Here is a 14,539-nt window from a genome sequence, read left to right as displayed (position 1 = left end):
CCTGGCAGGAGAAAATGGTAACCCACTCCAATATTTTTGCCTGGGAAATCCCATGAACGAAGGAGCCTGGTGGGCTATTCTGGGGCAGCAAACTGTCAGATACCACTGAGTACGCACACAAGCACATTCCGGAGCTTCCTTTCTACCAAAGGATGGTAGAAGCCTTGCTGTTCAGGTACCTGAGCGCATTTCTTGGAAGCTAACAAGTCGTCCAGCAGGTGGCAGAGTGTTAACACTCTGGTAATGGCTTTTCATGTTAGGAAATTTCTTAAATTCAGTTAAAAAACAATTTCAGGAAGGACTTGCCTTATATGCATAGTGTTGGAGTATATTTACTTCATTTCAAGCATATTTCAAACATATTTATTTCATTTTTGGAAATAATTTCAAAATTAAATATTTTTGAGCTTTTATATCTTGTTTGGAGTTCTTTCATTAACTTTATACTCAGTCGTGCCTCCTTCCTCCAGATATTTATATTATATGCTTCCAATTGCTTTTTCCTAGAAATAGGTAGAAGATGTAGATTGAAAGTGGATTTTTTAAAATATTTCAAGCAGTTATTTTGCCATCTTTAATCCACTCATTTACTGTATTTGCTTAATACTCTTATAACTGTCCCAGTCTATACATCTCATTTTCTTGTGTGTATATGTATGTGTTAGTACAAATGAAAATTCTTGGTTACAATCAATGTAAATTCTAAAGATATACTCAAAATCTGCCAAGCTTAATCAAATTGACAAATCTCTCCACTAACTTGTCTTTAAAGGGGAAATGAAAAGATATACAGTGTGTAGTATATGCTGTTTAATCAAGCCATTATTTTGAGAAACAAAGCTGATCAAGTGTTCTTACTGGGAAAAATAATAAAGATTCCACCTCACATTTTGACAAATTGCTGTATTTAGCTAACGTGCAACAAATGATGAACTCCATCATTGTGTTCTGAAGCAAATCGTCACGTTTAATCATGTTGCCAGTCTGATCCCTCCAGAAGATAAGATTTTTAGTGATTAAAACTGAATTGCCTATTTGCACTGTTTAAAGCACTGCTCCTTCAGCAGCATATGGTGGTTTGGGATGGATTAGTTCATGGATAGCCCTTCTTAAATGTACTTGTCATTGTAATAATATTTAAACACTGCTCATGATCTTTACATCTCAGTTACAAAAGTTACAGAACAGTATTAGCTTTGCATTTCCCATTAACTCTACTTAATAAGGTCTTTGGCAAGCTTTCGATCTGCAGAGGGTTTATCTAGTCAGATGATCTGAATATATTCTATGATCAACCTTTTAATGTTTTTACATCAGTCTTCTTATCTTGATGCCCAAACCACAGATCTTAACATAACATTTCATAAACTTCCACAGCCAAGTTTCTCAGTCTCCAGAATAATTGTCTTCATATTATCATATATCAGTTTCCTAAATTAGGTATTTTAAATGGTCCGCAAGTTGAGAATGCTCAAGAAGAGAACTAGAAATTTTCACAGCTGAGATCTCATTCTTTCTTTTATACCAGATTTCCCCTTTTCTCTCTTCACCTTCCCTAGCTGAAAGGGGTATCAAATTGAGAATTATGAGAATCACCTGAAAAATGTTAGTGCTCTTAAATATAAAATATAAGAGGTCTAAGAGTACTTAATCATCACTTAGTGTCTAACACTGATGTAAACCTCCAGGCAAATCATAACACTCATGTGCAGTGTGGTCTTGCCTCTTTGTACATTGGAGACACAGAGAGCAGAGATCAGTTTAAAGACAGAACATTAAGAGTAACTTTTTGGCTGGACCATATTATTTTAACTGTTTTAGACAAATTAAATTGGTTACAGCTAATTGCATATTTCTCATAATGAACCCAGAGAAGGCAATGGCACCCCACTCCAGTACTCTTGCCTGGAAAATCCCATGGATGGAGGGGCCTGGTAGGCTGCAGTCCATGGAGTCGCTAAGAGTCGGACACGACTGGGCGCCTTCACTTTCACTTTTCACTTGCATGCATTGGAGAAGGAAATGGCAACCCACTCCAGTATTCTTGCCTGGAGAATCCCAGGGACGGGGGAGCCTGGTGGGCTGTCATCTATGGGGTCACACAGAATCGGACACGACTGAAGCGACTTAGCAGCAGCAGCATAGTGAATCATTGTCAAATCCAATAATGCTAACCAGAAGCAAGGCCTGTGTTCCCTGGAAGTAAGTAGAGTACTCTGAAGTGGTCAACATTTAGCACATCTGCCATTACCTAAAGCAAACTTCCTACCTCAGACTCTACTAAATCCACTGCTTCTTGTTATTACATATCAAGCAAAAGGGCTGATCACAATGTAAATTAACATATAAACAAGCTCTTGATTTAAGGTTGCACCATCTCGTGAGGTTGAAAGCTAGACATATGTTTTTTTTCTTTTTAGTTACAGTTTTTTGAGTCAGAAAGGTCTTGCTGAACCCCTGGCCTCCAAGTGGAGTCATTTTTCATGTGCATTCTTCTTGCTGCTCTTCTGAGGTTGCCATGGCAATGAAGGAGAGGCCCTGGCCATGGGCACAGCCAAGCTCTACCAGAGCCACTCCGCTCTCGCTTCGCCACCTAAGATTGCTCTGAATAAAGAGTTCAGCAGCTAAAACACTAAGTGGATTCCGTCCAACCCCTTCATTGTAAACATGATAAAACAGGCACAAAAAGGCTAGATGGCCAGCCAGACATCTTTCCTTGAATAATCACTAGAAATTTAGCAATTGGAAATTCTACATCATTTATTTTTTTGTTATATGCTTTTAACTCATATTTCCATCCAACTTCCTGAAAATAAGGAAATAATTTGCACTCAATGTAACACTCTTTTTACTTGAAAATAATTTTTACTTGAAAATTTTGATAATCATCCCATTACAATTCTTTGAAGGAAAAAAAAAAGTACAGATGTAAATCTTAGTAAAAATCCCAGGGGATAATAATTTAAATGCACACAAAAATAATTTCTTCTAGACTGAATTAGTATTACAGTATCATCAATCAACAATTTCACAATATAACATATCATGAATTTTAAAAATTACTATATATCTAAAGTAAAGCTTTATTGAAAATGCTTCCCTTAATGAGACATGAAATGTTTTGTTTGTGGGATTTTATTTTTCTATTTTCCTTGTTCTCATTAGTTTATAATATCCATAGGCAAAGATTATATACTGATAGAAGTATACAGAGTTCAGCATTCTATCCAATTCTATTCCTATTTTTGGTCTTTTTGATCTAAGTGGTGAGAAAATTTTTTAACATTAAAAAGAAGATGAAATAGGAGTTTTACTATAATCCTGTACCTCAGTTCTTTGAACTCATCCCTAGTTAGAGGTCAAAATCACGTGAGGACGGGCCATGAAATTAAGAATTATGTCTAATCACTTTCCATCTTAACAACTTATGGAGATCCTCCTACAGATTTATGGAAAGAAAAGAATTTTACTCCACCTGACTTGCAAAGAGATTTGTTAGCCAACCATCATAGTCATTGAGTTCACTTAGTACTCTCCATTGATTTCTTCTTACACCAAAAATGTCTCCATTTAGGAATTAGAGATCAAACTTCAGTGCCTATCTCTTACACTATGTATAACATAAACTTCAAAGGAAATTGTGCTCTATACATGAACACATAATGTCCTCATGTCGCACTAACTGGGAGCTCTAGCTACCAACTAGAATCTGAAAACTCTGGCTTTTAATCCATGTCCACCTGCTAATGCCTGAAGGGTAGGGTTCCCACAAGCCTCTTGCCCATCCTTGAGAGGTCTGTACCTTGAGATCAAGGGGCTTTCCCCTGGCTTCCTGGAAGTTGCTAGGGTCGATGAGAGAATTCCCATTTCTGGGAATGTTCTGCCCTTTCTTCTCTGCTCTTTCTGAGAGTATGTCCTCCTGTTCAATTTTTAACACTCTATGAGAGAAGAAAGAGGAGCATGAGGGCACAGAAAGCAGCTTATCCCAATGAAGGAAACTCAAGTCTGAATCTAGTTTCTGCTCTGTTCTAACAATGAGTTCAAAGAACTCAGGTACAGGATTATAGTAAAACTCCTATTTCATCTTCTTTTTAATGTTAAAAAATTTTCTCACCACTTAGATAAAAAAGACCAAACATAGGAATAGAATTGGATAGAATGCTGAACTCTGTATACTTCTATCAATATATAATCTTTGCCTATGGATATTATAAGCTAGAAGCCACCTAGCCATAGGGCACATCTTGCAGACGCCCCATGGCAAGCTCTGAAGCCGCACTGCCTGAGTTTGACTTCCAGATTCTGCCATTTACAAACTGGCTGGTTTCAGATAAATTACTGAACCTTTCTGTAAAGTCATCTGCAAACTGAGACTCATGATAATAGTATCTTTTTCATAGTTCTTACTAAGATAAAAGGTAATAGGTCACATAAGTAATATGACCATATGACTTATTATTCAAGTACACTTTTGTGAGTGAACAAAGAGGTTGTTAATAATTACATCAGGACCACAAGAATAAGCCAGCACTTTCCTTGGAAATCCAGAATTATGGAGTTGCCTTGTCTTAAAACACCTAGCATGATGCCTGGGACCTTGTTAGAGTGAGCTATTAATATCCAATTATATTGTCTGAGGGGATTATGGTGAAAATTTTTCTGAAAGTATGGTATTCCACATTAGTATGTTCAGAGTTTGTTAATTTGTAGCAGTTTTGTTTTTGTTTTTTTTAAAGAAAAATGTACTCAAATGTATGTTTAAGAGGATCCCTTACCACTGTTTTGGAGCTTCCCATGTGAAGCTAGTGGTAAAGAATCCACCAGCCAGTGTAAGAAACACGGGTTCAATTCCTGAGCTGGAAAGATCCCCTGGAAAAGGAAATGACTACCCACTCCAGCATTCTTGCCTGAGAAATCCCGTGGACAGAGGAACCTGATGGACTACAGTCCATGGGGTCACAAAGAGTCAGACACGACTGAGCATCTGAGCATATTATATATTGCCAATGTTTCACACATTTAACCCCTACCCACACTTTGTGCACGGGGAAGGCAAGCCTGGAGGGTAGCAAGGAGGCTCTTTGTGTTCTTTCCAATCCCCTCACTTGTCTGATGATGAAAGGGATGATATGAGGTCAGTCTCACAGTAGCGGCAGGACTCAAAGTTTAACTTCAGGAAGTCGATAGTTATTTTTGTTTAGATTTAAAAAAATTTAAAACGCTGTGTCAAAAATCCAGCAAAAATAATTGGTAATAAAAGCAAAGACATTCCAAACTCAGAAGTCCCATGAAGTCATCTCTATACCTCTTGCCAGCATAGGGTCTTTTTAAAACATGTTCTCAGGGTCCTGGCCAGCCGAGCATCAGCTGCCCCAAAGATGGAGCTTCCATCATTTCTTTGGCAGAATATCACTGAAGTGCAGAAGATAAAGTCTTCTGACCTGGATTTCTCGGTTTAACATAATCCCAATCCTAAGAGATACCACATTTCTGTTAAACTTACCTTTTAACCAAAATCTGCTTCGTTTGAATCTGTGCGCCTAGAAGCAGAATTGACACAGCATAGTTCAAATTCTTTGCATGTTTACCAGCAAAAACTCCTGCTCTTCGAGGTTAACTTTAACAAAACTGGCACTCTACGCTTAGCAAAAGGACAGGATTTTTAATCTATATGAGTGAAAAACAACAGCATCTGAGAAAGTCATATTTTATCGAAAAGTCTAATAGGTTCCTTTCTTCCTGATAACATCAACAGGAATAGCATTTGTATAGGGCCTCCCAGTTCACAAAGTAAGCCAAGATACATTACCTCATGGGTATTTTATTCTTTCGTTTCCACCAATTTAACATGCGTCAGGTCCAACCTCTTGCACGACACAGCCTAAGGAGAAAGCCCAGGCGGTATACCATGCAGTGTTTTCGGCCCCGCTGTGGCAGTCAGGGAAAAGCGCGGCCAGCTCACAGCCCGCGAAAAGATGAGTTCATGTCCAGCCTGGGAAAGCGGCACGGCGGCCTTTCCTGCTGCTCGGCATGAAATGAACCATGAGCAGCGTGAAATCACTGACCACAGGTGTAGAGATCTGTAGTGACATAAATATCCTTGCTGTTTAGCAGTTGGAGGAAGGCTGTGGGAAGACTTGCCACGAGCTCCTCCTGGCCAAGTCTGCCTTTATAAAGAAATGGTCATTTCAGCTGCCTTGTTGCCAGGGCGCTTCATGAGTCTCATCCCAACTTCCAGTTAAAAGACTCATGAAGAAGAATTAGAGACAGATATAGGTGACTGCTTCTTTCTGGTCATTCTAAAGAAAAAAGCAAAAGCAAAAAAAAAAAAATCCATAAAGTACAAACCTGGTGTGTTTGACCACAAACACTTAAACTCTTCTGTGTGTTAAAAATAAAATCTCAATAAATAAGATTTACAAAGACAAAAAAAAAGGCAAAATTGTAAGCTCTATGACAGGGAGATTATTAACAATGCAACTATACAAAGTGTTTTCAAATTATGAATTTAACATATGAAAATATGCAAAGAAAATAGCAACTCATCAAAAGGATGAAGGGAAATCTCAGCAAAATATATGCAGATGTCCAAATTCACTAATAATATGTGAATTAATGTAATAAATATACTGTATTTGCCTGTAAAGCTGGAAGACTTTTATTAAAACTATAATATCCAGCCTTATTTAGGATTTTAAAAAGGGGGACTAAACCATCTGATTTCAATTTTAATGCTTCTCCCATTTTATTTGCTATCAAACCAAAATTTGTCTGTTTTATTTATTCATATCCACATTATTGTGTTTGGTTCTTATCAATATAAGCAGATTACAGTTGGATTTTTTAGCTGAAGTAAAAATTATTGTTTTTTAATGGGAAAATATATTCCAACTATGTTTATTGTCACAAATGCCTTGTAACAAGACTATAGGGATTTATTTAGAATTTAAAAGATCCCATTTATGGTGGATGGGCACAGAAGAGTGGCTAGTTCCAGTCACACAGTAAACTCCACGTTTGTACACAGAGAAACTGAATAAAATGGAATTTGACTTGCACTTTGCCAAACTGCTTTCATATGTTAGCATACAAGTCCCAAGCTTGAGATGCCCTCTAGCCCAGATCATCTGACATATACTAAGAGAACATAAAACAAAACACGCCAGCAGCTGAGTTCTTAATTACAAAAGTATTTGATGTATTGTTCTGAAGTCAATATTTAATGCAAATGCAGCAACGAATGTATCTTCCCCCAGTTCCTATCAGCTAATTTAAATTTGGTTGCTTTTTTATCTCAAAAAGAATTCAGTGCTCAGTTTCATGTTTCATTTACAAAGCAATAATTTGATTTTGCTAGTTGGGAATTTATAATCCAATTTGTATCTATTGTTCAGCCCAGGGGAGTGAATTTGCATGGCTATTACAACTTACAAATTATAAAAGCAAAACACATCTGAAGTTTTGCAGTCTTTATAAGACTACAGTGAGTTTTAGTGCCAATCACTTGTCATTTTCCTTAATGAAATTGACTTTTTACTGCTGATATTGAACTAATTTTCTATTGAATCCTTCTTGATTGATTATAAATGGGGAAAGAGAGAGGTTGAATTAAGTTGCTCAGCCCAGTGGAGTGAATTTGCATGGCAATCACAGGTTACAAATTATAAACTCAACACACATCTGAGGTTTTGCAGTCTTTACAAGGCTATAGCAAGCTGTAATGCCAAGTGGCTTGTCACTTTTCTTAATGAAATTGAATTTTTTGCTACTGATATTGAATTGTTTTCTACTAAATCCTTCCTGATTAATGATAAACAAGGAAAAGAGAAGTTGAATTAAGTTGACTGACACAGGAATGCTAATGTTTATATATTCCCATTCTGTGTTATACCACTTAAAATATAAAGAAGACGTATATCTTTTCTTTAGAGTTGTCTCAAAGTTTGAGAATATGTTGTTTTGAAAAAATGGACAAGTGGGGATTAAACAGAATACAAATCGCTTTAAAGGAACAAGAAAAAGTAGACTGTACTAGGCTTTTAAAATAAATTGGCTGTCATTGGACACTAAATTTGCCTCCAGTTTTCATGTTAATGAATGCATTGGGTTAAAGATCAAAATAGAAAACATATCAGCAAAGATAAACTTTTTACTGGATCTCAATTCAAACAAAATTTTATCTCATAGTTCCATTTATGAAAAATGTTGCAAGTCAACACGAAATGCTTTCAACCACAGTTTACCAAAGACAGAATGACCCTATTTAAATGCACAGCGTATTTTCCCTCCCACTGTGCAAGAGAATCCTGTCCTAACTGATGACCCCTGTCTTCTTACTTAATGTACTCATGGGACTGTTTCACAGGTACTCCAGACTCACCAAGTCCAAAACTGACCTGCCAGGCCCTCCGATCCTGCTGAATTCATCAGTATTTTTGATTGTGCACAGCAGAAACTAATTTGCAATCTTCTTAGCAACTAGTATTTTGTTGGGAGGCTCCTAGTGCAGCTTATAGAAATGGAAAGCAGCTGCCCTCTATCCTCTCCCACCCCACCCTCTGGGACTGGAACTAGACATTGAAACCCTGCAAGAAGCCTGGCAGTCCTTACCAGCTCTCAACTCTACAGCTCTCTGCTTGTTTGCTTTCTTCTGCTGCAGACCCGTGATGTCCATGGCGGGGAACAACTGCCCCAGAAAACTTTCAGTGTGGGTCCTCCAGTTCAGGCCATACAAGGACTTGGACTTCCCCTTTCTTCTTATCCTCTAGACGCTTGTCATAGGAAAGTTTCTTCCAGTTCCCTGAGCAAACCATGCTCTTCCCTGTTGCCATCACGACTATTGCCAAGGAATGCTCGCCACCCAGCATGCCTTTGCCTAACTAACTTAGAGATCTTTGGGCTTTCAACTTAAAAGTCATTTCCTCCAGGAGACCTTCCCTTAATTCTTAGAGCCTCCATCCATTTGCACAACAAAAATTTACTGAGCAGCTACTCTAGGTCACACAGTGTTGGGACTGGAAGAACGCTGGTCTCTGTCTTCATGGAGCTTATGGTCTGTGTGTGTGTGTGCGTGTTCAGTCACTCAGGCGTGTCCAACTCTTCCAACTCTATGGACTGCAGCCCACCAGGCTCCTCTGCCCATGGGATTTCCCAGGCAAGAGTACTGCAGTGGGTAGCCATTCCCTTTTCCAGGAGATCTTCCCAAGCCAGGGACTGAACTGGGGTCTCCTTCATTGCGATTCTTTACCACTGAGCTACTGCGCAAGGAATATTTAAGCATATAATAAATACAGTAGCGGAGAGCAATAGGATAAAGAATAATAGGGTGGTCAGAGGAGGCCTGCCTGCAGAGGTGATGTTTCAGCTGAGACCTCTGAAAGACAGATGAATCAGGGTTCCGATCCAAAGAAAGGAATGACCATATGCACCGGCTCTATGGCGTGTGTGAAGAGCTGAAGGGAGGCCAGTGTCCCTCAGGACACTGAGAACATGAGCTAGCGCGAGGCCATGACAGAAAATGAGATCACCCCCCAAAAGGCGGTAGAGCAGAGGTGAAGCGTAAGGGATCTGCCCACGAGATGTGGGTACAGATACATTTTGCTTGACTGGTAGAATATCTTAATTATCTTAAAAAAAAATTAGTACATTAGGCACGGCAGGACTCCACACTCCACAGTTAGGTCAGATTCAGACATTTATGCTTCTTGCCAGTCCCCAGAATTCCATTTGAAAGGCACGGGAAACAAATTGGACTGACTGTTAGGCATTCTGTTTCTGTAGATCAGTGGAAACACATAATGCCATATTGAAAGTCTTTGAGATTGCTAATATAGTGGTAAGAGTGGAATCCTGAAGCCACGGTGGAACCTACTCAAGATGGACATGAGAACTGAACTCACCTTCTTAGCCTTGTCGTAGGCTGGCCTTTTTATTTCTCTGGATAGTAAATGCTCTGAAATTATTTATATATAAGACTATATAACTTATAGGAAATGCTCTTAAAAGTTTCACATCTTTCAGTCTTATACAGATACTCTCAGAATTGATTCCTTTTTTCTTCTTTATATACAAGGTTTCCATATCAGTATAACTTGCCTCATTTTCTGCCTACACTGCTTACAGTAAAATTCTAACTCAATATGTTAGCCCCTGCATCTGATCTAGACCCAATAATATATTTTATACCTATCTGGACCAATGTCCCTCAAATTTTTAAACTTAAGTCTAACACATCTTGGCTAAGTGATGATCTTCTTATAAAACACTTATATACAAATAACAATATTGCTTTAGGGGTTGTAGGTAATTATGTCTTTGTTTTCTAGTTCGTGTGTGTGTGTGTGTGTGTGTGTGTGAGTGCACACACATGCACCCTATGTAGTATGTTTCTTTATCAAAGGAATTCCCATCATTTTACCTTTAACTGTTCCTCCATGAGACTAGTGATACCTGGAATTGTTTATGATCAGTTTCTATCAATTATCAATCACACTTTTGGGGGAAAAATGCTTGATGACTAAAAAATCCTACATTAAATTAAATCCTAGGAAAAAATATTTGAAAAATAACTTGAGTGACTATTGTCAGTTGCAAAAAGAAAACATTAAGAAATACACCCACTCAGACACTTATAACTGTCAAAATAAAAGCTGAGCTAAATTGGAAGCACAAATAGAGTTGTACAAAAACAATTCTAGCTTAATAGTCTATATAAAAGGCATAAATGCCCTCTTTGGGGGTGTTTTTCTTGAGCAATTAGGACTTCAAGAGGTAATGAAATTCACTAGGTCTTCCATAGTTTTTCTTTAATGGTATTTTTTACATTCTCGTTTGTTTTTGAATATGTTCAAGATCTGACAAGGCAGGAGAAAATAAAATAAGGAACCAAATTTACAACTACATTATAGCTTAAATATACATTAAGTTCCCTGGGGAGGTACTCCTCAATAGACTCTTACATACTTTAGTAAAGTCAAACACATTAAATGCTTTTCTTTATCAAATTGCTGAACTGAAAGGAAAAAATACAAGAAAATTAAGAAATCACTAAACATTAGAACTGATTCAAATGTATTCTTTTTAATGGCTGAGTAATACTCCACTGTGTATATGTACCACAGCTTTCTCATCCATTCATCTACTGATGGACATCTAGGTTGCTAATCCATATAAACATATAATCCAAATTAGGAAGGGAGTACGTTACCCTGTTTATTTAACTTATAGGCAGAGTACATCATGCAAAATGCTGAGCTGGATGAAGCACAAGCTGGAATCAAGATTGCTGGGAGAAATATCAATAACCTCAGATATGCAGATGACACCACCCTTATGGCAGAAAGTGAAGAGGAACTAAAGAGCCTAGTGATGAAAGTGAAAGAGGAGAGTGAAAAAGTTGGCTTAAAGCTCAACATTCATAAAACTAAGATGATGGCATCTGGTCCCATCACTTCATGGCAAATAAATGGGGGAACAGTGGAAACAGTGTCAGACTTTATTTTTGGGGGGCTCCAAAATCACTGCAGATGGTGACTGCAGCCATGAAATGAAAAGACGCTTACTCCTTGGAAGAAGAGTTATGACCAAACTAGACAGCATATTAAAAAACAGAGACATTACTTTGCCAACAAAGGTCCACCTAGTCAAGGCTATGTTTTTTCCAGTGGTCATGTATGGATGTGAGAGTTGGATTATAAAGAAAGCGGAACACCAAAGAATGATGCTTTTGAACTGTGTTGTTGGAGAAGACTCTTGAGAGCCCCTTGGACTGCAAGGAGATCCAGCCAGTCAGTCATAAAGGAAATCAGTCCTGAATATGCCTTGGAAGGACTGATGCTGAAGCTGAAACTCCAATCCTTTGGCCACCTGATGTGAAGAACTGACTCATTTGAAAAGATCCTGATGCTGGGAAAGATTGAGGGCAGGAGGAGAAGGGGACAACAGAGGATGAGATGGTAGGATGGCATTGCTGACTCTATGGGCATGAGTTTGAGTAAACTCCGGAGTTGGTGATGGACAGGGAGGCCTGCCGTGCTGCAGTCCATGGGGTCTCAAAGAGTCGGACATGACTGAGCGACTGAACTGAATTGAACTAAACTGAAACATATGTACAAGAAACAAAAAGCTTTCCTGTTGGGGAAAAAAATAAAATATGGTGTTCTCTACTATTCTGTATAATTTTGAGAGATTGAAATTTTTCCATACCTACTCAGAGGAATTCAGAGTTTTCTCGGGGTCTCCAGATTTTCTTTACAAAATCAGTTCACAGGAAACATTAACATTTCTTAAATAGAAGTGCATTTCACAGTAAGAAAAGAATGATCCCTTTAAGCTGATCAGTAGAGCAGGAAAAATATTAATGCCCAGGACTGGTGACAAAGTGTGCCACTCGCTTCCATGAAATAGCATGTGACTGTCTGAGGGCAAAAAGCATTTAGCATAGAAAACAGCTCGCAGGATTTATCTTGCACTTCTAAAATGCTCTTATACTTTTTCCACACACTTGAAGCTTCAAATCAATGACTACTAGTGAGAAAGAACTTCTGGACAGCCTCACCAATTACTTTTCTCAGAATAGAAAAACACTACCCTGGGTGCATTTTCTATCTTGGTAGATACATATAAACACCTGTGGTATTAAATAAAGAGGTAAAAGTATTTAATACAACAAAGGTTAAGAAGACACCTTGAGAGATTTGAGAGGATGCAAACAACTACTCCAAAGGTAAAAAAAAAAAAAAATTGAAAGTCTGTGCTTAATCAGAGAATTTTTGATATCATGGCATAACATTAGCAGAACTCTGTATGGTTTAGTAGTTCAAAAGTCCCACACAGGCTCAGCTTATGCCTAGCTTCATAAATCAGAGAAATAATCAAACACCCCCTTAGGCCAAGGGAAAGTGCTTAAAGATCATATCCATCCCTGTGTAGATAAACCAGGTTTATTTACTTCTGGTTTTCAATATGAGATTCTTTCCATTTTGAAATTCTTTGGCAATTTTCTGTATGCCGCAAGTGAAAACTACTAAGCCAAGGAAAGATACATTTTAATCTCAGTGAGAACATTAGTTCACTTATTCAGTCATTCAAAAACTGTGAACTTGAGTTTCTATTAAATAAGACAGGCTTCTGCACTTAAGAAATTTAAGCTTCCAAGCTGAAGTATGCAGCTAGATGGAATTTTTTTTTACTATAAAGAATAAAATTTGCATTTCAGCCTGTTTGGTATAAATTATCTAATAAATTTCAGTTATGCAATTACCAGGATTTAATATAAGCTATTGCACTCATCTCACACGCTAGTAAAGTAATGCTCAAAATTCTCCAAGCCAGACTTCAGCAATATGTGAACCATGAACTTTCAGATGTCCAAGCTGGTTTTAGAAAAGGCAGAGGAACCAGAGATCAAATTGCCAACATCCACTGGATCATGGAAAAAGCAAGAGAGTTCCAGAAAAACATCTATTTCTGCTTTATTGACTATGCCAAAGCCTTTGACTATGTGGATCACAATAAACTGTGGAAAATTCTGAAAGAGATGGGAATACCAGACCACCTGACCTGCCTCTTGAGAAACCTTATGCAGGTCAGGAAGGAACAGTTAGAACTGGACATAGAACTGGTTCCAAACAGGAAAAGGAGTACGTCAAGGCTGTATATTGTCACCCTGCTTATTTAACTTATATGCAGAGTACATCATGAGAAACGCTGGGCTGGAAGAAGCACAAGCTGGAATCAAGATTTCTGGGAGAAATATCAATAACCTCAGATATGCAGATGACAACACCCTTATGGCAGAAAGTGAAGAGGAGCTAAAAAGCCTCTTGATGCAAGTGAAAGAGGAGAGTGAAAAGGTTGGCTTAAAGCTCAACATTCAGAAAACTAGGATCATAGAATCCGGACCCATAACTTCATGGCAATTAAATGGGGAAAGAGTGGAAACAGTGTCAGACTTTATTTTGGGGGGCTCCAAAATCACTGCAGATGGTGATTTCAGCCATGAAATTAAAAGACACTTACTCCTTGGAAGAAGAGTTATGACCAAACTAGATAGCATATTAAAAAACAGAGACATTACTTTGCCAACAAAGGTCCATCTAGTCAAGCCTGTGGTTTTTCAGTGGTCATGTATGGATGTGACAGTTGGACTGTGAAGAAAGCTGAGCCCTGAAGAATTGATGCTTTAGAACTGTGTTGTTGGAGAAGACTCTTGAGAGTCCCTTGGACTGCAGGGAGATCCAACCAGTCCACTCTAAAGGAAATCAGTCTTGGGTGTTCATTGGAAGGACTGATGTTGAAGCTGAAAGTCCAGTACTTTGGCCGCCTGCCAAAGAGCTGACTCATTTGAAAAGACCCTGATGCTGGGAAAGACTGAGGGCAGGAAGAGAAGGGGATGATACAGGGGGAGATGGTTGGATGGCATCACCGACTCAATGGACATGGGTTTGGGTGAACTCTGGGAGTTGGTGATGGACAGGGAGGCTTGGCATGCTGCAGTTCATGGGGTTGCATAGAGTTGGACACGACTGAGCAACTAAAC

At 38.4% G+C, this 14,539-nt stretch overlaps 2 protein-coding genes across 2 annotated transcripts in view; one reads left to right on the top strand and one right to left on the bottom strand.

Annotated features, from left to right (window-relative positions):
* The window catches only part of GNGT1 (G protein subunit gamma transducin 1), a 369,003-nt gene extending 363,033 nt beyond the window's left edge, over positions 1-5,970 (bottom strand). Inside the window, exon 1 of the mRNA XM_069587421.1 lies at positions 5,810-5,970. The gene's annotated coding sequence lies outside the window, so the exon portion shown is untranslated. The remainder of the gene's footprint in view (positions 1-5,809) is intronic.
* Positions 1-14,539, top strand: part of CALCR (calcitonin receptor) — a 114,007-nt gene that overhangs the window by 26,090 nt on the left and 73,378 nt on the right. The window lies entirely within an intron of this gene.

This window comes from Ovis canadensis, chromosome 4 (assembly GCF_042477335.2).
Source record: "Ovis canadensis isolate MfBH-ARS-UI-01 breed Bighorn chromosome 4, ARS-UI_OviCan_v2, whole genome shotgun sequence".
Classification (NCBI taxonomy): domain Eukaryota; kingdom Metazoa; phylum Chordata; class Mammalia; order Artiodactyla; family Bovidae; genus Ovis; species Ovis canadensis.
The sequence above is the reverse complement of the archived record's forward strand: the minus strand, read 5'-3'. Positions and strand labels throughout refer to the sequence as shown.